Source organism: Canis lupus, chromosome 14, assembly GCF_003254725.2.
Source record: "Canis lupus dingo isolate Sandy chromosome 14, ASM325472v2, whole genome shotgun sequence".
NCBI classification, from domain to species: Eukaryota; Metazoa; Chordata; class Mammalia; order Carnivora; family Canidae; genus Canis; species Canis lupus.
The window spans coordinates 52,400,396-52,422,104 of record NC_064256.1 but is presented as its reverse complement, the minus strand read 5'-3'; the positions used below and the strand labels follow the sequence as shown (position 1 = coordinate 52,422,104).

Sequence of the window (21,709 nt, the reverse complement as noted above, 5' to 3'; positions counted from 1 at the left end):
AACATACGAGGCCTTTGGCAATTTAGCTCTTAAGATCTTTCCAGTCTCATTACTCACTGTTTCCCTGGTCACACTGCACACAAACCGAAGGTAATCCGGTCTTCTAATATGCCATGCTTATCTCCTGATCTCTCTGCATGATGGTCCTTTGGCTAAGTGCCTTTTGCTACTCTGCTGGTTGAGCTCCTTAGTACTAATTCTCAAGTGTCCCCTCCTTTCTCTAGCCTCCCAGAAGTAGGTTATATGTCTTCCTGGCACAGTTCCATCTGCTCCAGACATGGCACTAATATGTTATTTTAATTGCCTCTTTACTACTTTATTTCCCCCTAGAGAATATAGACTGCTCGAGTGCAAAGGATTACATTGTTCATCATTGTCACCTCAGCACCAACTGGGGCCTGGCATCATGTGGGACCTAGGAAATTTTATTGAATGAATAAAGAAACTAAAAGTAAAAAGTCCAATCTCTTCCTCATGACTTCCTGTCTCTCCACAATCCACCTGACATTACCTAATCACCCTCACCTCTTATTATCCTATCTTCTTCAACATCTGTTTCTTCCCCCATCATGGACTCATCTATCCAATCACTTTACCTCCTAGAAAGGAAGTTAAAAATCCCTTTTCCTTCCTTATCCCCTCTCCTAAGGGTGGGTTAGAATATAGACATTGCCTTCTATCTCAGACTATAGAGTACCACAGGGTAGAGTATTAAAAAGGACTGAAAGACTATACAGATGTAAAAATAGTTCTTTGAGGTTATTTTCCTTCCAAAGCACTGGAAAAGTAAGGCAGGGCCACAGTCTTCTCTTTGTATCCATGCAGCTAAGAAGACAGGCCTAGAAATCTTTTCCTCTCCTCAAATCACACGTGGGCTTTGGGACAAATTTCCAGTCTCTTATACATTCTTCTCTCACATTTCTTGCTCTCACGTTGACTCACAAACCACATTGAAGCTGTAGGTAATCTTAGAGTCCACCCTCCCAGCGTCTAGCTCACTGGATATACAAGTATAACGTGAAAACCTCAGTTTGCAATCAAGGGTTAGCTTACCTTGCTTCCTCTGTGTGAATTGCTGTCTTGGGGATCTTGGGATCAGGTACTTCATTTGAGGTAATATTCAGACATTTCTCTGCTGGAAAAATACCATATTTTTGGTTTTTCAAGTTGTTGCTATTTCAATTTTCTTTTATTTTAGATTAATTTTAAAATACTATATGCATATGGTAAAAAAAAAAAATCAAAACTCTGCAATGAGACAAGTGTCCCTCTTTCCCACATTCTGTCTCCTGGAAATTAGCAAAAGTATCTGCTGATTATATTTTATTATTATAATAACATCACCTCTCAACCTAAAAATTGGGTTTATATCACAGGTATTCTGGTGCCAGATACCTTGTGGGAAGATCTTGGGCAGGTGGCCTCAGGCAGATTGACACAGGAAGCAAGTATCCAGCTTTGGTTTGGGGATGACTGTAATCTCCTTAACTTTGGAAATGGGGCATGAGGCTGACAGAGCAGATAACCAGGATGCAAGGAGAAATTGGTCAGTCCCAAGGCAAAAGGCAGATCCATCTATCAGAATGAGGGTCTGAGTTCAAAGCTTGACAGACCTCACTGATGGACTGACCCTGAGTCCCATTGCTACCAGCCAACTAACTTCTTAAATTCCCCTGGATCAGGAATATGATTTTTCCAAACCACAGATGAGAGCTAAGATGTGACTAGAAAATTATAGTAGAAGGAAGATAGGTAGAACATTATAGAAATAGTCTTTTTTGGTACTGATAAATGGTTCCTACAATATTTCCTTTTTCATGTGTGTTCCTTCTCTAGCCATCAAACTACAAACAACATGAGGTTAAGTACCAAGGTTTTCCCTGTATCTGTACTTGATAATAAATCATAAATTTACCTAAGTTCTGTGTACTAATCACACTCTTGAGCTATGTGAGAATTTTATATATAAAAAAGTTTACATTTCATTAGAAGTTTACTTTAAGAAGTGGACTGCTTCCCCCAGAAGGTTAGAAGTGTTTCTGAAAACTTAAACAAAATATTTCTCTGGAATGTGAACACTCTGCCTACAAGCTGCCAAAAACAATCAGATTACTTGGGACTCAAGTACTAGAATCAAACTGAGCCCATCATTTTTATCTAAATTCAAACAGTTTAATTACCTGATTGTTGAGAGTAAATAATCATCATTCTAGGAGGCCCAGTATGATTAAAATATGATTGTTCTTCATAATTTTGCATTGTTTTCCAGGATTTTTATGTATATTGTGATTGGGTACACCAGAACAGTCTGATACCATATCAACCTCAGTGGAACAAATGAACTTTCCATGAAGTCTGAACTACTCGCCAGGTGTACTGCCTTTTTCAGAGGACTGTACACTTTAATGCCTAAATTATTAGGAGTTATACTCAGTAGAGAGCCTTGATACTGTAACCCACCACCTCCCTCACGTCATCTCTTATTACTTTCCCCTCTGGCTTGTTGCATTCCAGCCCCAAACAGCCCAGACATGCTTCAAAAAAGCCTTTAAGGATTTCATGTTGCCTCTTCCCTCTTTCTCAGATACTCTTCCCTCAAATATCCACATGGCTAATTCCATTTAGCTCACTTTCTTCAAGCTGCCTTCCTGAACCACAAAGCATCTACTATTTCATGGCATCCACTCCAATTTGCATTTATTCACTATTAACTTTTTTTTTTTTTTTTTTGGTCTAACTGAAAGTTCTGTGAACTCAGGGACTATGCTTTGTCCCCCACTGTCTATTAAACATATAGCCATTCAGTACCAACTCTGTGCCAACTATTTTAAGGGACACAGTTGTAAAAAGAGTTCACATTATAGAGGAGAGCTAGGAAGACAGACAATAAACAAGTAAAATAATGATATTGCAGAAGATGACCAATGCTTTGAAGAAAACAGGAGAATGTGATAAAGAATGACTGAGAGGGGATCCCTGGGTGGCGCAGCGGTTTAGCGCCTGCCTTTGGCCCAGGGCACCATCCTGGAGACCTGGGATCGAGTCCCACGTCGGGTTCCCGGTGCATGGAGCCTGCTTCTCCCTCTGCCTATGTCTCTGCCTCGCTCTCTGTGTGTGTGACTATCATAAATAAATAAAAATTAAAAAAAAAAAAAAAAGAATGACTGAGAGTGGGCAAGTTCATTGAAATCACCTGACCAGGAAAGGCCTCTCTAAGGAAGTAACACTGAGTTGATGAAATGGGAATGAAATGCTGGAGGCAGCCATGAGAAGACATAGTGGCTGAGCACTCCAGCAGAGCAAACAGAGAGTGTGAAGGACCTAAGGTTGGAAAATTTTTGACCTAAAGGGATATAAAGAATTCCACCATATCTGGGGGGTTCTGAATGACAGGAGTGGGGTTAGATGGGAATAGCAAGCAGGGGGCAGATTATACAGAGCAGTATAGATCATACTAAAGCATTTTGCTTTGCCTCCTATGTGCAGAATAGATTATAGAAGAGCAAGAGCAGAAGCAGCAGGAAGGTTTACCCCAGCCGATATAGAAGACAGCAGTGTCTTGGATCGGGTGTAGATAGAGACAAGTAGGAGAAATGGAGAATACACTAGAGGTGGAATTGACATGCCTTGCTGGTAAACTAGATATGTGCAGTGAGGGAAGGAGAGAAATCAGGGATGGCTCGTAGGCTTTGGGCTAGACCTATATGATGGATGAATGTGCTCAATAGTTGTGAATACATCAATCAATACTGAGGTTCTAGGTGAAATTTTGTTTGAATAAAACAGTTCTGGGATCCCTGGGTGGCGCAGCGGTTTGGCGCCTGCCTTTGGCCCAGGGCGTGATCCTGGAGACCCGGGATCGAATCCCACATCGGGCTCCCGGTGCATGGACCCTGCTTCTCCCTCTGCCTGTGTCTCTGCCTCTCTCTCTCTCTCTCTCTCTCTCTCTCACTGTGTGCCTATCATAAATAAATAAAAATTAAAAAAAAAACAGTTCCTCTGATGAAAACTATCACAATTAAAGCGATCAGAGTTGAATATACAGTTTTCAATCCCATCTGAGTGAGTTTGAGGCAATGGCTGTACTATTACAATTTCCCTTGGCAGTGCCTTTCAGATGGAATAACAATGGGTGCACACCTAAACAGAACTTCCTTCTGGTATGGACAGGCTAAGGCTAAGACTGTTAGACCTTGGGAGGTTTGAAGATTATTACCTATGAAGCTGGGGCAGTTTGGTTGTGAATGAGTACTCAGTTTTGAGACCTGAATAAACATAGTAACAAGTCAGAACTTGGACAGGGTCTCTGGAAGGGATGCTGGTTAAGTGGTTGGCATAAGACTGAGAATTCAGAGCTGAGTGCCTTTGGTAGTGGTCTCACTTGGCTAAGGCAAGAGCATAAGCTAAAACAAAGTCAGACATCCCCTCTGGAACAAAGAACCTAGATAGCAGAGAGAAGAGAGGTTGGTGTTGTTTAACAGGGAATTGTAAAAACAAGAAAAATGAAAAGTGTGCAGAAGTTTGAATGTCATCCAGGGAAAATTATGCCCCCCCCCAAAATCATTTAAATCTCTTAAATCCTTTATTTATGAGATAAGATGAGATTTTCTAGGCACACCAAGATTATAGATCAATATCTTGCAATTGGATAGGGAGTGAAAGAGTGGGGTAAGGTGTAACAAGGTCCTCTACTGGGGGTCTTATAAATCACACCACAGAAGCAGTTACCTTCTTTCATAATATTCAAGGCCACCCTTAGGCTTGATTGGCTGAGTACCTGCTTTGCAGAACTGCTGGGGAGAAAGGGAGTGCAGAATCAAAAACAAATGCTTTATCTCCTGACCAACACTGGAAATTTAGGTTGCTCAAACATCGGTAATCCAGAAACTGCTGCCACTCACACTGCCCGAGCAGCTAATAGGGACCAGCAGCAGGCTCACAGCTGCTCAGGATAAAGACCTACTAGCACATCTGCCACTGAAGGTTACAGGTGTCTGTTCATGTGGCCTCTGGGAACGCTGGCACTCAAAATCAGCAGGATTATGAGGTTTAATTGATTAGTGCCACCAAAGTGTGTATCATCTAGTTGTAGAGTTTGTAGTCTTAGTGTCATAGAATTGAGTTAATTTCCTCCCAAGGGAGACATTTTGTAATTTTCTTAAGTGATAGCTTTAACCTAATACCCTCAGTGGTTAAATCTTGATAGTTAAAACTTAATGGTTTTCTAACAAGCTATTCTTGGCATATGCATAATTTGTTTTCTTTTCTTTTCTATGCAGAGTCCCAGGTTGAACTGGATGAAACAGGAGAAATGTAAATCTCTTCATCAGATTTGTTTACTGAGATAATATCAAGCACCAGACAGTATTCTTAAAAATAACAGAATTTTCATTTTCGTTGAAAAATGCTCTCATTTTCTGACTGTACAAGTTCACAGTCGTGAATTAAAATTCTACTACTTACTAGTATGTAACCTGGGGCAAGTGACTTAATTTACTATAAGCCTTAGTTGCCTCACCCATAAAATAGGGATAATAATAGTTGTATTATCAAATGAGATGATGCAGGAATAAGACTTAAGACTTCCTTGGAAGCTAAATATTTTCCACCAACTTTTTATTATTATCAAATGTTTAAGAGTTTGTTTTATCCCGCAGTTAAATAATCATGCATGTGGGTATTTAATTTGCAGAACCAAACTTGAGCTTCAAAGCTTGAGCAAAGACAAACATTTTAAATGATTTTTCAACTTATTTTCTATTATCCCTTTGTATCAAATCTGTCTCAACAGATTTTTTCTGAAGACCTTCTGAAATGAAATGATTATTATCCTGACAATTCCAATTATCCAGTCTTTTAAAGATCCCAGTATGCATATATTTCCCACTACAATCTGGATTTTTCAAGGTTATTAATTAGTTAAAGAATGGCTTTTTGGTAAGATAGTTCTTTATATTTATAAAAGAAAAGGGCAAATGCTACTCTGCTGTTTGATTGAAATTATCTGGATAAAATTCTAATCTTAGTGCTAGGGTAGTCTTTAAAAAAAAAGATTTTATTTATTTAATCATGAGAAACACACAGAGAGAGGCAGAGCCACAGGCAGAAGGAGAAGCAGGCTCCATGCAGAAAGCCCAATGTGGGACTCGATCCCAGGACGCCAGGATCACACCCTGGGCTGAAGGCACGCCAAACCACTCAGCCACCAGGGTTGCCCCTGCTAGGGTAGTCTTAAAGAACAGTGATACACTTATATTCAACTCTTGTGTTTAACCACTATTCACTGCTATCCTGCTCTGTGCAAAGCCCTAAAAATACAATAATAATTAAGTCACTAAAAAGCAAGACAAGCAGCTGCATTTTCTATAACTGTTTGTCTATTCCAGAAGCTGGTAGATCTTCAGAAGCTGTTTTAACAATTGAGATAGCTTTATCTAAACTTTGAAGTAAGAAGAGTGAAGGAATGAATGTGGACTGAGAAAAAAAAATCCATGTTAAACTAAATCAACATTTAAAGTTAATATTTTTAAAGGCATAAAATGTGGGACCTGTGTTTGCATTTAACCCTTAAAATTATGTGGGTCTTATTTTTGTGTTTTACTCTTAAAGTCATGTTAGTCAAGACCAAGCCATCCTCTGCCATAAACATTAGGTGACTTTAGGAACAATAAGCTCCCCAATAACACAGCAAATTCAAAATATTTGAAGGTAGAAAAGGAAACTTTGGTTGTGTTCATCCTTTGGGCCATTGAGCAAGTTTATTTTTTCTATTTTTTTCCCTCCAAATACCTAGATAAAGGAAAAAAAAAACAATACACAGCACCTGAAACTGTAGGACTGGGTATATAAAACTGAGTATTACATTGAAAGTATAATTTTGAATAGCATAAAAATTAACATCCACAGTTAATTCCCAAACCTCTTTTTATCAATCATTTCTCTTTTCACAAAACATCCTGTTTGTTGTGTTAATTTTTTTGCTATATACACTAACAGTTTTATCTGTAAAGAAATAGGTGATATACTTAATAGGTTTTTGGATTTTGAAGTATACATACATCATAATCATAATCAAAATGTGCTGTTTTATTAAAAAGCAGTAAGCTAATAAGTTAGCCTACCACAAGCTAACATACCAGCTACTTGCAAGTTAACAAGTTAGCCTGCCATAGTTACGTGGTTACTGGTAGAAGACACGAGTCTCCTGGATCAGAAACAAAGGACAATTTGTTACTCAGAGCAATAGCAATAGCCAGGGTATCAGCGTCTGCACTGATACCTAGAGCCCCAATTCCTACAGGATTGCATGAGAAGAGAGGAATCCTAAACCTAGGGAATTCAAATCTTTTATAATGGGCAGTAAAAGCACCTGCCCATTGCTCCAGACAGAGGTACGATTTCTATGTTCCAAGGCTGTAAGCAACCTCACCCTTTCCACTGGAAGAAGACAATATGTCCATCTCCCATCTTCTCATCACAAACATTCTTGAAAAGTTGGTTGAGAACAAACGACAGTCAGTGCTTTGCTTTGCAAGAGCAAAGAGACTCATGGAGCATTGCCTTTCAACAACTGTAAGCAGTGATTTCTGGGGAAAGAGTTCAGAGGGACAGAGAAAGAATCCTTTCCTGATGACTTTTCTGGTGCCAAGGAAGACAAGGCCCCTTCATACTGGGTAGTTTGGTGAGAGTTGAGTTTGGGTGAGTTTCCATTGACACTCATGGCCTGAGAAGAAGAAAATTCCATGTCCTATCCTTCCTTTCTTTCCTGTCCCAATCTCTCAATTTCCTAGGACATTATAGTTGCTGTCTTTGCATCTTGAGCCCTGACTTGGAAATCAATTGCCTTAGAAATAATTTGTAATGGCAGTCAGATTCCCTGACTATTCCTCTCACTGCCTCCAATCTCAGGCTCCCCAAAGGCCCTATTAACCCATAATGTATCTGATTTATGGAACATTCCGTTTCAACTGCATTGTGAATTAAATAAACTTGGCAGGCTAGCTGGAGACCATAACCACCACTTAGGGAGTCTCTAGTGTGGGAAAATGTGTTTTATTAATGAATGCATTTAACAAATGTCTTTATGGGCCATGCCTCCCAGTAGATTGCATCATTGTGTTTAATAATCAAGTTTTAAGAATATTACCAGAGGAAGTTTACTTTTGCAACTGTCTATGAAAAATGGCAGTGTTCCATGGCAGCAAAAAGGTTATCCCAAGTCAAAAGCCTACAGAAAAAAAGTAGACTTAATCTTTAGCAGGAGATTAAAGTTCAGGGTGTATGTGCTAACATGTCTGTCAGATTATCATCTTCTCTCCCGAGAGAAATGTGATGGCCAAAAAGCAGACTGTAAAAGAAGAAACACTTAATGATGTTTCATCAAACCCTTGAAAAATGAGGCGTTTGTAATGTGTCAGGAAGAAAAAACCCAAGGAATGATCTCACTTTCACTGGAAAAGGATTGTACCTCTGAGAACCTCTCCGAGTATTCCCAGTTTACCTTCAAATTCCCTTGTGTTATGGGGCTCTTGTTGTGCAACAGGACATTATCATTTATCATCAAAATCTTCTCCGTGATGTTCCACTTTCATCTCTGCTTTTGTTTAACCTCAGCCCATTACAGGCAGCTGTGGAATATTTTCCTATGTGCATTCCCATTTAGAACTTACCAAACATTTTTATCATTTTATCATTTTCTGTCAATTTTTACATAATTCTTTAAAGAATTTATGCTCCTTTTTTCCTGGCTGAAAATTACCCAGTTTCCCTCTTGGAGAGACTGAAAGTAGACTAGCAAAGTCAAGTGTGATCGCCTTGGTTGTATAGTAAAAGGGGCAATCGCTATTTCTGTGCTCTACCAGATTGCTGACCTTTTTTGTTTATCAGAGTGAGGGATTCTTTGGTAACAATGCCACCTTTAATTGTCTTCTATTTTTGCTGTTCTCCCAGGATCTTACTTGGTGTTCATCTGGGGGAAAAACACCTTTTGGTCCTTTTGTAATTATAATTCTCCATCTCCTAATTTATCTATCTTATTGTTGATTTTGTGTTTAGCTTTACATATTTCTAGAGCACATTCTTAGAATTTTACAAAATATTATTTTAAAATACCGAATTACTAAACTATTCTAAGAAGTACTTTTTTATTTATTTATTTATTTATTCACAAGAGACACAGAGAGAGAGAGAGAGAGAGGAAGAAGCAGGCTCCATGCAGGGAGCCCGATAAGGGACTCGATCCTGGGACTCCAGGATCATGCCCTGGGCATGAAGGCAGGCTCTAAACCGCTGAGCCACCCAGGGATCCCCTTACTTTTGAATATTATAGAAAAGATTATATTAATGAACACTTCAAACTTAAAAATCTAAATGAATATTATCTCCTTCCATATGACTGCCTTAGGAGTTTTTACTTTTATTCAACCAATCTTGCCATTTTATTTATTTTATTTACTTATTTATTTATTCATTCATGAGAGACACAGAGAGAGAGAGAGAAGCAGAGACACAGGCAGAGGGAGAAGCAGGCTCCATGCAGGGAGCCCGATGTGGGACTTGATCCCGAGTCTCCAGGATCATGCCCTGGGCTGAAGGTAGCGCTAAACCGCTGAGCCACCAGGGCAGCCCCAATCTTACTATTAAAAAAAAAAAAAAATTTGGAACTCCTCTTGTGGATTTGCCTTTGGAACTGGCTGCTTTGTTTTACTCAACTCAGTGGTAGTAAATCTCCATCCTTTAGGGGTGGATCTTTCTTTTTTGAAGGAGATCATTGTCATCCATTGTCTGGTAAATAGGTTAATGAGCAGACTGGGAGACCATTTAGGAGAAAAAGCACCTGACTATAAGGAGTAAGGGTGGCATTCTTGTCTGACTAAACTGGCTCCAAAGACAACTTCAGAAAGGACTTCTGGAAGGTTTTATAGCTTTGTCAGGAGGAATTGGCTGCCCATATGTCTGGCCCCTGTGCAGATTCCTGGTTCAGTGATAGTGATAGTGATGTATGATAGTGATGATAGTGATGTATCACATAGATCCTGGCATGTCATTGCCTTGAACCTACCTGGTAGGCCATTTTTGTCTAAGAGAAATGGGAAGTCATTTAAGGATTGTGAGCAGACAAGTGCCATGAACTGGTATGTTTTGAAAGGATCATTCTGGATGCTGTATTGAGAAGACACTGAAAAGGAAAGAGTATAAGGTGGGACAGACTATAGGGCTCTAATTAGGAAGTTATTGCAGTAATCCAGGCAAGAAATGATGTTGATTCGAACAAAGAAAATGGAAGTGATGAGAGGTGGTTGGTTTAAAAGATACAGTCAATAGGTTTCCTGATATGGGCTAGATTGGGTCTCAGCTAGGAGATATTTTTCCTCCTAATGGGGTATTTGGCAACATCTGGAGACATCTTTGATTGTCATGACTAAAGGCATACTATAGGCATTTAGGGAATAGTGGCCAGGGCCAGGGTTGCTGCTATACATCCTACATTGCAGAGGACAGTTTCTCTCAAAAATTACCCAAAGAATTACCAAGTGTAAAATGTGAATTGTGCTGACGTTGAGAATCCCTGTTCTTGTTGCACTTTGCAACAACATTACTTTGCAAGTTCTCCAACTATATGCTTTAGGAGAGTCCACTTCAAGAAATTTGACACTAAGCTAACGCAATTGTTCAAAAGAGGACACACTAGCAAAATTCATTCTGCCAATGGACTGAAAGCTTAAATTAGAAAGAAACCTCCCCAGTGGGCATGTTCTAAGAATAATGCATAAGTCTGTTCAGAGGTGACTTTATCCACCAATGTATCCACATGGAGGGCAACCAAAGTCAGGACTTCTGCTTAGACATCCAGAACCCAGCTTCTACAGGAGCCACCGAAGTCTACATTTATAAAAAGTTCCTTCTGATTTTCTTGCCAGAGAGGGAACAACATATAGAGATAAATCTAAGTGGAGTTTGGCCTACCAAGTGTCCCAGGTTCATTATGCCAGAGGAAGAAATCTGTTGTCCACCATAGCAAGGCAACCACTGAACAGATTTGCCATTTTAAGGATTCATGTAGTTGGGTGTCCTCACTTTGTGCAGATTATCAACTCTATGATATGCATCAAATAATTACGACTTGGGAAACTACTCTATGAATATAGGCATCCTTTACTTAGGAACATTTTATTTGGGAAGAGAATCATCAATTCTTTTAATCCTAATTCTTGGAAATAGAGCCAATATCAAAGTAATATGGGTGTTTCTATTGGCGGTAACACATCAGGAAGGACAAAGCCACAAGACTGCTGCCCTGAGTAGACAACAAAATTATACAGGCCATCTTTATCATCCATATATTTATTATTCAAGTTCTCAAACTTATAAGATTCATAGACAAGCAAAAATATTATTACACAAAAATATTTGATAGGAAACTATCATGTATAAAATTTGTTTAAAATTTTTGAAAATTTGAAAACAAAATTTTTTGAAAATTTGTTCAAAAATCCCTTTCTGCTTTATGCTAGCTTTATCTTTTGCAATATTTTCATATCTTTGCCATTTTCTTTAAAAATCATGACATGGAGGGCACTTGATAGGATGAGCACTGAACATTATACTGTACGTTGGGAAATTGAATTTAAATAAAATATTAAGAAATATAATAATAATAAATTATGACATATTAGGGCACCTGGGTGGCTTAGTCTGTTAAGCGACTGACTCTTGATTTCCAAACAGGTCATGATCTCAGGGTGGTGAGATGGAGTGCCAAATTGGACTCTGCACTCAGCGAGGAGTCTGCTTGAGATTCTCCCTCTCGCTTTGCCCCTCACTGCACTCACACTCTCCTTCTCTCTCTAAAATAAATAAACAAATCTTTAAAATATAAAAAAATATATAGCGTGCTATAATTATCAATGAAACAGAAAACCTTAAAAAAGGTACAGGCTTTCATGAAGCCCATAAAAGTGACATCAGAAAACAGCTAAGCTATTGAAAAATAAAGATCTGATGACTAAGTAAGTCCCTCAAAAAAGGCCCTGAAGAAGCCCTTGAATATTTTGCAAACATAACTCTGAGCATGCTACAAAAGCAAAGTGAGAAATGAAGGATGCCCTACTGTGCTATTCTATGACTTTGTTGGAAAAAAATTAACCCCTCAAAAAGACTTTAGTTTATTTTTTTGTGCATCCTAAGAATTAGCACAATCATATGCAGACTCTAACCTAGATGTTGTTAATTAGGAAATAAAATAAGGATTTTTTTTTAGTTTATAGACTAACATCTTATCTTTTTTCTTCAATATAAAAATACACAGAAAATTTCCTCCAGATTCCCTTATTCTCTGTCATTCCCACCACCCGCATTACAAGCCCAGTTCTTAATGAAAGACAATTGGCGGGATCCCTGGGTGGTGCAGCGGTTTGGCGCCTGCCTTTGGCCCAGGGCGCGATCCTGGAGACCCGGGATCGAGTCCCACATCGGGCTCCTGGTGCATGGAGCCTGCTTCTCCCTCTGACTGTGTCTCTGCCTCTCTCTCTCTCTCTCTGTGACTATCATAAATAAATAAAAATTAAAAAAAAAAAAAAGAAAGAAAGACAATTGGCTTCTGTCTGCTTATTAGAGTTTGACATGTATCCTCTACCCCAAGACGAGTACGACTTTGTTTTCCACTCCGTGGTTAAAGTGGCTGGATTAGTCACTGCCAGTAGATGGACACTTAATTCCAAAGAGCTACAGAGACATGGGCCCAAATCTCAAAGTCCCTCAAGTAGCTCTAGAACCTACTGAAATATCCTATTAGATTACATTAGGATCAAGGCCTATTTGAGAAACTTGCAGCCCAAACAAATAGATGTTCCTCTCAGACCAGGGAATCCTCAGTCTGGAGAAGCCTCCCAAATGACAAAATAGCTTAACCAAATATGTCCCAAGCTTTAGATGATTATGAATTGACCTGTAACTGACCAGCTCTCCTGTCACTTTTCACAACCAAACAAAACCTATAAGAGATTCTTCCTCCTTTGCATTTTACAAATTGGCTTGGTTCCAGAATGGCTTTATTCTAGTTCCTTGACCTGCCTATCATTTCAGGCCCAGCTCCTGCAAAGTTCCATGTTACAGATGAGAAAACCTACACTTGGAAGAGTTAAGTAATTTTTCAAGGCCACAAACATAATAAGTGGCAGAGTTGAGATTTGAACCATGACAGCTCGATTCCAGAACTGACGCATGTCACCATCTGCAATATTGACTCTATTGATGGAGCAATAGCTGGTAAAATAGAAAAGAAGATTAGTGTTCTAGGTGCTGCTAAGAAAGATAAGGCTCCTAGAAATCCTACATAAAGAAAACAGCATTAGATGGTATTTAAAGCTAAACCAATGGGATACCTGGGTTGCTCAGCTGGTTAAGCGTCTGCCTTCCGCTCGGGTCATGAACTCAGGGTCCTGGGATTGAGCCCTGTGGGGGGCTCGCTACTCAGTGAGGAGTCTGTTTCTCCCTCATGCTGTGTCTCAAATAAATAAATAATAAAATCTAGCTTTTAAAAAAAAGTTAAACTAAAACTTAAAACAAACAAGTCAAACAAGACAAACTGATCCTAACTTCCTCCTCTACTATCAAGCCTTGGGACCATCATGCAATCTCCATGCTTCTTTCTTCCCATCTTAAACATACAGCAACATAAGTAATAATGCTCAGCTTTTTCTTCTCCATGGCATTGTGAGTACAGATCAATAAGTTTGTATTTTCTCTTTTTTAAAAAATAATTTATGAAGGGGGGGAAACAGAGGCAGAGGGATAAGCCAGCTCGGCACTGAGCACAGAACCTGACAAGGGACCTGATCCTAGGATCCAAAAAGCATGACCTGAGCCAAAATCAAGAGTCAAAAGCCAAAGCCAAGAGTTTAACCGACTGAGCCACTCAGGTGCTCCTCAATGAGTTTTCATTGTCAATGTTTTTTGAGGTCATCAGAAAAAGGATGTCACATAATTCCAATGTGAATTCCCATTTGCTTACTTTTAGCCACTCCAGTTCATTTTATTTTTATTTTCTTTAAAGATTTTATTTATTTATTCATGAAAGACACACATGAGAGAGAGGCAGAGACACAGGCAGAGGGAGAAGCAGGCTTCATGCAGGGAGTCTGACATGGGACTCGATCCCGGGACTCCAGGATCAGGCCCTGGGCAGAAGGCAGGTCCTCAACCACTGAGCCACCCAGGCATCCCTCCTGCTCATTTTATTACACTAGAATCTTCCTTGATCACTGTAAGTCATTGCTTGTACTTTGCACTATGTGTATCTACAGTTACCTACAGAAATGTATTCATCATTACTCACTCATCATTAAATTGGTTTTAGCAGTAAACAACTGAAAAGATGCCATCAAGGAGCCAGTCCATGGGAAACTAGATCATTTCCTTAAAATCAAATACAACTGCTATTGCATCATATCAAAGTCCATATCAATGATTTTGTCCTCTGTTATATCATTTTTAATGTAACAGAATAACCCTTATGGCTTTTTATTCTTCTTTTATTAGTTCTCTAATATTTGTATAGCTTTATCTGGCTATAAGCTTTTGGATTTTTTTCATGTATATATAATTTAATTTGAAGTGCTTTTTTTCCCCCAAATATTTTTACTTATGTCTCATTTTCTTTACAGGTATTTCTTTTTATTGATACTACACTAAATATCATTCATAGTCTTCAAAGCGGTTTCATGTAAGTCCCATTTCTTCATTTCTATTTAAAATACATATATAGGTCAGAAGCATAATTATTCTATTCCTTTGAAGTTCTCTTTTAAAGCCTATGTTAATTGTGCAGTCTCAGCTGACTACCTAAAACTTCAATATTTTTATCACATATAAGCAAAGAATGGTTTTACAAATTAAGATTTCGGTTCTCCTTTTGCTGCTACAAAAGTTCCATTTTAATGGTAGTTTTCAAAGTGTGGTCCCAGGACCAGTAGCATCAACATCATCTGGGAATGTTTCAGAATATGCAAATCTTTGCCCCATCTCCCCACCCCCGACACCACACCCCAGCCCATACCTACGGAAGTGTAGGCCTGGCATCCAGCAACCTGTGTTTGAACAAGCCCTACACATGATTCTGATATTTGACAACCATTGTATCATAGAGATTATTTTTAAGGTCCTTGAAGAACATGAATGATGTCTTTTTGTCTTTTTTTTTTTTTTTTTTTTGTCTTTTTGTCTTTTATCACTCCGTGCGCCTCCAATACTATGCCTGGCACGTATTAGGTATTTAGTAGATATTGTTGGTATAAATGAATCCATTGATTAGCCAATCATTTCCAGGATTAGTTTGGCATTGTCTTCTTCTGACTTCTCTCTTCTTCACATCTGTCATCCATAAAATTGAAGTAATATTACGAAGAGACATAAGAGTGGCCTGAACATGACTCTCACTGGGCTCTGTTGCTGTTTTGTCAGCACAATGCTGTCACAGTGCCCAGTGTTACTTTTAAGTTCTCCACGATCAGTGGTTTTTCAGGATGCTTAGAAGCAACTTGCATACCAAGCAGGAAGAGCACAAAGAAACTGCAGGATATTGAACAAACGCAGAGCACTGCGCTGCACTTATATCATCACAGCATCTTACTTCCCTCCCTAATGTAAAAGGGCAAGTGTGTCACCACATAAGCATTCAGCGGTTTCTGCTACACTGTACGCATAACAGAAAGCCAGGAAGATTAATCATGATATCTGAATCTGTAGGTATAATTCCATGCTCCAGAAGTAGTGTTTGCCTGACCTGGGTATTATATAAGAAACGTAGCTCTTGATTGCTTTTTTTCTCAAAGAGTTTCTTCATAAAAATATGAAAAAATACCACATTTCTGCATTTCATGAAATATTCACAGATAATGACAGTTTTGCTGAAATCATGTAATCAGCCATTCCTAAATTGGTGCCATTATAATTACTGTTTATTTGAAAATCCTCAGAGAAGGACAGAAGATACGTCTCCAGTTTTGTAATGATCAGAGGTTATTCTCCTGGATGCTCTTCCAAACACCTGGGTTAACACCTATGTAAATCAGATAATGCTAATGTGTGCATATTAATGAAGGTCAAGCATTACCATTCCCACAGCTAATTTTTAAAAAAACTAATTTCCTCCTTTTGACAGTATTATTACCAACAGATTCTTATCCTTGCAAGTCCAGACATAACATTAAAAAATAGAAACCTCCTTTATGCTTCTAACGCCTCATCTCTTTTACTTTAAGATACTCTTGATTGCTGTTTCCAGTAGTTTGGTCTCGTGTGTTGAGAAAACCTGCTATCACACAAAGAACCTGGATTATCAGGCTTTTGGGGTTTTGTTTTGTTTTATTTTCAGAAAACCTGGGTTTCAATCCTTTAGCTACAATTAAAGATAGTCACTTCTCCTTTGAACTGTAATTTCCACATGCAGAAAGGAAAGATGACAGCTTGGTGAAAGTGACCTTTAAAAAGTCAGTTGCTATGGATGCGATCAAAAACAAAACAAAACAAAAAGCATACACAAAAAAGCCAAAAAAATAAAAACAACCACCAAAAAATAACGAGTGTTAGTGAGGCTGTGGAAAAATCGAAACCCTTGTGCACTATTGGTGGGAATGTAAAATGGTGCAAACATATGAAAAAGAGTATGGTGGTTTCTCAAAAACTTAGAAGTAGAACTACCATATGATTCAGTAATTCCACATCTGTATATATTCCCAAAATAATTAAAAACAGCATCTTGAAGAGATATTTGTACAGCCATATTCATAATAGTATTATTCACAATAATTAAATAGTCATTCATTGAGAGATGAATGGATAAACACAATGTGATATATACATATGATGGAATATTATTCAGCCTTTAATAGAAAGTAAATTTGGACAACTGTTACACATAGGTAGATCTTGAGGACATTATGGTAGGTGAAATAAGCCAGTCACAAAAATCACAAAAACAGTACGATTTCATTTAGATGAGATATCAAGAACAATCAAACTCATGGAAACAGCAAGTAGAATGAATTGTTGCCAGGTCCAAGGTGGAGGGAGAGTTGGCCAGTTGCTGTTTAATGGATCTAGAATTTCAGTTTTGGAAGATGAAAAAGTTCTGAAGATTGGTTGCACAACAATGTGGATAAACTTAACACTACTAAGTTGTACACCTAAAAAATAGGTAAGAAATTAAAACAATGAGCTATCACTGCACACCTCTTGGAATGGCCAAAATCCAAAACACCGACAACTCCAAATGCTGGTGAGGATGTTGAGCAGCAGGAACTCTCATTCATTGCTGGCGGGAATGCAAAATAGTACAGCCACCCTGGGAGACTGGTAGTTTCCTACAAAACTAAAACACATACTCTTACCACATGATCTGGCAATCGGTCTCTTTGGTATTACCCAAAGGAATCAAAAACTAATATCTAAGGGATCCCTGGGTGGCGCAGCGGTTTGGCGCCTGCCTTTGGCCCAGGGCGCGATCCTGGAGACCCGGATCCAATCCCACATCGGGCTCCCGGTGCATGGAGCCCGCTTCTCCCTCTGCCTATGTCTCTGCCTCTCTCTCTTTCTCTCTCTGTGACTATCATAAATAAATAAAAATTAAAAAAAAAACTAATATCTACACCAAAACCTGTACACAGATGTTTATAGAAACTTTATTCACAACTGCCCAAACCCCAAATCAACCAAGATGTCCTAAGCTGTGGTATATCCAGTCAATGGAACATTATTCCACATTAAAAAAGAAGTGAGCTATCAAGCCATAAAAAGACACAGAGGAATCGTAAATACCTATTACTCAGTGAGAGAAGCCAATCTAAAAAGGCCATATATATTATTTGATCCTAACTATCTGACACTCTGAAAAGACAAAACTATGAAGAGAGTAAAAAAGATCACTGGTTGTCAGTGGCTAGAGGGAGGGAGGGATGAATAGGTGAAACACAGAGAACTTTTTAGGGCAATGAAACTATTCTGTGTGATTATAATGGCAGAAATGTGTCATTATAAGTGGCATTATAAATTAATATGTACAACACCAAGGGTGAACCCTAATGTGAACTTTCGGTGATAATGATGTGGTTCATCAATTCCAATGAATGTACCCCTCTGGGGTGGGATAATGGGAAGGGGGAGAGGTATATGGGATATCTCTGTACCTTCCTCCCAGTTTTGCTGTGAATCTAAAATTCCTCTAAAAAATAAAGTCTCTAAATTGAAAGGGAAAAATTGAGATAAATTTTATGTTATGTGTATTTTGTCACAACTAAAAATAAAATTGAAATCACTTGCTTTATAAAATTTGCCCTCTTGAAAGAAAGGATTCCGTATCAATTTGCTATGTATTATTATCTCTCAGTCTTCTAATACCCCCAAAAAAGTATAATAATAAAGTTTAATATAACTATAGGGGTATAGTTTGTATTTATGTACAGTTCATTTATATGGAAAATCTATGGCAGCATCAGAAATATTCAAAACCTTCTTCCATTTCGATTGCCTCCCAGACCACACTGGAGACAGGAAGGAGTGGAGTATTTCTATGAAGAGAGAACATTTCCCAGTAGGAGGGCAGGGCTCTTTCTCTACTCATCCTTTCTCCTACCAGGCTGAGGGATTGCACAGCACTGTCCCCAGCCCTGCAAGCCGCTGAGAGGACAAGGAGATCAATTGTAAGAAGCAGGCCCCACCGGTGTGCTGAGAGATTATGTGCCCCAGTGCTCTCTCTCCCTCACCTCCTCCCTTGGCTTCTTACAACCCCCTGCCTTTCCCCCAAAATCTAGAGTCAAAGACTCCCAAATACAAAAACCAAGGTAAGGAAGTGGCTTTTTCTCAAGGCCCCAAAAGCAACTACTGTGCAGTTCAGCCATTCTCTGGAGAATTCAACACGCAACCAGTTAAAAGTAGTTTTTCTGCCCTTTTTTTTTTTTTTTTTTTTCCTTTTCCTTTTTTGGCCTTCCTGGTCATAAAGAAAAACTCACAGTGGTAAATGGGGCTGGTTCTCTTTCCTTTACAGGCAGGTTACATTTCTCTTCAGGTGTGCCACCCCCTACCCCCTACCATCCCCACAGCTACTTGCACTTTCTCAGTGTTGGCCCCATTTTGGGAGAGGATGTCCACCGTGTAGGCCCGCCCTCTCCTCACTGCTCCACATATTCTGAATACAAACTCCAGGTTCTGAACCTCTCCCACTTCTTCTTCTCAGCCCTTGCTCCAGAAATCAAAGCCTGTTTCTGTACTACATCTCTCAGGCTGATGACAAACTGGCTAAACTGCCCTACTGGTTTACACTAGGTTGTCATTGTTAATTAGGACTCACCTCCAGAATCATTTCCATTTTAGAACAGGATTCAATACCTCAACATAAAGTCTTCATCAACCCAAGGTGAGACTCTCAGGCGCTGTATGTATCTGCCGAGTGAAGGGACCAGACAGTCTTCCCAGGGCCAGTCAAACCATGTCACGTGATTCTTGGCCCTCCCTGCTATGCAAAAAGGCATCCTTGCTCTTTAAACTTTGCTCCTGCAGTTGTTCATTTAGTAACTATGTCCTAGGTCCATGCCACGTCCAGGCTTCTGACATGAGTTCTTCCAGCATTTCCTTGGCAGCCCTACAAGCAGCCTTTCAATAAAGTGCCCATAAATGGGGAAGCCTGGGTGGCTCAGTCTGTTAAACGTCTGCCTGTGGCTCAGATCATGATTTCAGGGTCCTGGGATGGAGTCCTATGTCGGGTTCCCTCCTCAGCGGGGAGCCTGCTTCTCCCTGCTTCTGCTTTCCCATGCTCGCTCTCTCTCTCTCTCTCTCTCTCTCTCTCTGTGGAATAAGTAAATAAAATCTGTAAAAAAATAAATAAATAAAATGGCCATAAAGACACAGAAAGAAGAAATTTAGGACTACACTGATCATTAGGGCGAAAGCAAGCCTAACTCTCATATGTGGGAAAGATCAATACTAATTCTAAAGCAGAATGAGACTGGTAGAAATAGCTCGGAGAGAAGCAAGCACATATCCTTTACCCCTTTGAATCTATGGGAAAAATGTCCTGGGAGAAAGGAAGGCAAGCAGTAAAGAGTGCATTGCTTTTGAGGCATGGATGCTAATGTAGAGTTGAAAGCGCGGTCAAGAATTTACACCAGTCATTAGGATTCGTGATAAAAATTGTTTTCACATTTAATGTTGCCTTTCTCCCCACACAGGTCTGGTTCTTCAGGCTTCTGCATCTACACTATTCATATGTCTTTGGGTTTAAAATATAGTGCTGTATTTGAACAGACTTTAATTTCTCCGTTTTTATATTCTACTGTTTAGTTAATCCTTTAAATAGAATGATAATAAATTCGGCATATTGTTGCAAAATTTGCATAGGTAATTGCCTCATTTATGCATTCTCTTTTTTGATAACAGCATTTCATGGCTGACTCGCATCAAGTTTAAAGTATGCTAACACTCCTAGAGCATGCAGTTATTTTCCAACATTACCACTAAATATTCTACTCCTGTAACTGATTGTCATTGGTTTTTGCCAGTCCTAGATTTTTAAAATAGTATCTGAAGCGTAGAGCAGTTGTGCAATCAATCTAATTCAGGTAAATTTGTTTTTCAAATGGAGAGCACCTGAAAAGTGTGGTGTAAGTAAAAACAAAAGCTGACCTCTGTTCTCAAGCAAATTCCACATTCAAAAAACAGTCTTTATCTGGAAGCGTTTGAATCAAATGAACAATTACTAGAGATGACGGTAAACTGACATGAAAATTGCCTGAATTAGTCCATCTGGAGAGAAGAAAACAGAAAGAAGACAGCGTTTTAAGATATACAAGATTATTTTAAAAAGAATACTGAAGAGCAAACTTGTTCAAAAACGTATCCTCATTTATAGATGAAGAAAAAGAAGTGTTCATCATTGATCAAGGAATAGGAAATTATCTAAAGTTGAGAGGGGTTTTGTTTGTTTTAGGTCTTGGGCTCCAACTGATATTCCACTTCTCCATTTCAAATGTATCCCCAAATGAACAGAATGCAAAGAATAAGGACAGGAACCGACACCTAAGGCGAAAATGACAAAAGAACAAAATAGGAACATAAAAATGAGTAGTCTAAGCATAGCCATATTTTCAAGAAAAAAGTGTGTAGATGATCATAAACCAGCATATGTCTACAAAGTACTGGATGTTCAGTCCCGGACTCTAAAATAATATTATGGAAAACTTTATCCTTTACTGCACCTTGTCTTTTATTAAACATTATGTGCCATAGCCCAGATGTAAATCTGACCTACCTTTTTTGCACAAGATAGCCCAAGAGAATGCTAGAAAAGCTAAATACCAGGACTAGGCAGAGACAAAATTAGCTGAGCATGGATAAAAGTCTGAAAAGAAATATTTCAAATTTCTAACAGTGGCTGCCACCACTGGATGGAATTAGAGCTGGGGAGGGGTTAGAATGATCAACTTTTCTTTTTTTAAGAATTTTTATTTATTCATTAGAGATACAGAGAGAGAGAGAGAGAGAGAAGCAGGCTCCATGCCAGGACCCCAAAGCAGGACTCGATCCTGGGTCTCCAGGATCACATCCTCGGCCAAAGGCAGCCCTAAATCACTGAGCCACCAGGGCTGCCCAGAATGATCAACTTTATATCATGTATTTTCTGCTCGAATACTTTTAATTGGTTATAATGCTTATAAATCAC

The 21,709-nt window shown here is 39.0% G+C and overlaps 1 long non-coding RNA gene across 2 annotated transcripts in view; it reads right to left on the bottom strand.

The window, feature by feature from the left end:
- The window catches only part of LOC112670760 (uncharacterized), a 53,627-nt gene extending 33,819 nt beyond the window's left edge, over window positions 1-19,808 (bottom strand). The window contains exons 1-3 of one of the 2 annotated variants that reach the window (XR_007401940.1): window positions 19,343-19,808; window positions 17,230-17,368; window positions 1,054-1,135 (exon numbers count right to left, since the gene is read on the bottom strand). This is a non-coding gene — a long non-coding RNA (uncharacterized LOC112670760). The remainder of the gene's footprint in view (window positions 1-1,053; window positions 1,136-17,229; window positions 17,369-19,342) is intronic. The other variant, XR_004804628.2, reaches the window with a different exon arrangement.
- Window positions 19,809-21,709: the final 1,901 nt, after the last annotated feature.